This window comes from Microtus ochrogaster, chromosome 10, assembly GCF_000317375.1.
Source record: "Microtus ochrogaster isolate Prairie Vole_2 chromosome 10, MicOch1.0, whole genome shotgun sequence".
Classification (NCBI taxonomy): Eukaryota; Metazoa; Chordata; class Mammalia; order Rodentia; family Cricetidae; genus Microtus; species Microtus ochrogaster.
The window spans coordinates 12,637,164-12,638,913 of NC_022016.1; positions in this window are offsets into that span (position 1 = coordinate 12,637,164).

Here is a 1,750-nt window from a genome sequence, read left to right on the forward strand (position 1 = left end):
AAGAATATCTGTAGTAGGCTGTAAGGTCCTTCAAGTATATATAGGAAAGAGTCATATGGAGAATCTTGTTCTAGTTTATAGTGAAGCCTCCAGATTGATTTATAAAGTGGTTTACACTTCCACCAATAGTGTGTAGAAAATGCCCTTTTCCTACATCCATGCTGGTGTTTTCTTTATTATCAAGACATACATATACACTTTACTTTTGGGTTACAGGCTTGGAAGATTATGCTTTAGCTTTGGTTGTAATGGTTGATATGTGAAATACAAGGCGGGTAAGGCAGAAGTCTCACATGACCCTCTTAAAGGTAATTTAAATAAACAGGCTGAATGCACAGTAGGATCGCAGTCTTAAATCTTAAGTGACCTTAAGTTATATTAACTCTGGTTGTAAGGTACAGCAAAAGTTTCAGTCTTTTAAAATGTGAAGGATATTTTCATAATAATGGAGTCCCACAGGTTTTGGTATTCAGATTTGAATGACTTCCTCCCTTTTTTACATAACAGTTTGAATAGCATTGGTTTTTGTTTGTCTTTGAAGTTCTAGTAGCTTTCTACAGTGAATTCATCTGGTCCTGATCTGTTTAGTTAAGAGACTTTTTGTTGCTGTTTCATTGCTGCCATTGCTGTGCTGATTATAGGTTTATCCATATTATTTATTTCCTCTAGGTTACACTTTGACTCATACATACATACATACATATATATATATATATGTGTGTGTGTGTGTGTGTGTGTGTGTGTGTGTGTGTAATTTACAATTTTATCTATTTTATCTATTCCCGTTTTCTAATTTTGTGAAGAATAGATTTTTTAGTTTTTTGAAACACGGTTTTTCTGTGTAGCCTTGGCTGTACTGGAACTTGCTCTGTAGACTAGACTGACTGGCCTCAAATTCACAGAGATCCCACTGTCTCTGCCTCCCAAGTACTGTGATTAAAGGCGTGAACCACCATGGCCCACCAAGAATAGATTTTTAAGGCCTGTCATCATGATTGTCTGAGTTTCATTTGTACCTATTGTGCTGCCTTTTTTTTCATCCCTAGGTGTATTAATTTGGACTTTCTCTATCTTTATTTTAGTTATTTGTCTAATGTTTTATCAGTTTTGTTTACCTTTAAAAAATAATTCAATTGGCTTTTCATTCATTTTTAAAATTTGTATCTAATTAATTGCAGCTTTGGATTTTATTATCTTCCTTGGTAATTGTTTGGGTGTTATTTGTTTTTGTTTGTCCAAGGCCTTATGGTGAATCAAGTTATTTAAGATCTCTCCAAATTTTTAATGTTGGCACTTAATACTGTTAACTTTCCTTTTAAGACAGATTTCATTAGTCCCATATATTGTGGTATGTTCCATATTCATTAAATTCTAGATTTTTTTCCTTCTTCATTCAGTGACCCTTTCATCATTCAATGATGTGTTTTTTAATCTCAATGAGCATTAAATACTAGACATGATTTCAGTTTTTCTATATTTATTGAGATTTTCTTTGTGTAGTAGTATGTGATTAGTTTTAGAAAAAAATGGATTGCTAAAAAGAGGGTGTATTCTTTTCTGTATAGGTAGAATAGTTTGTCTATATCTGTGAGGTCCATTTTTATTTATGATATCATTCAATTTCAGTTTTTCTTTGTTTAGTTTTTATCTAGATGACTTATGTATTGGTGAAAATGGGTATTGAAGTCAATTGCTATCAATATTTTGGAAGTAATCTGTGTCTTTATCTACCAATGTTTGTCTTATGAAA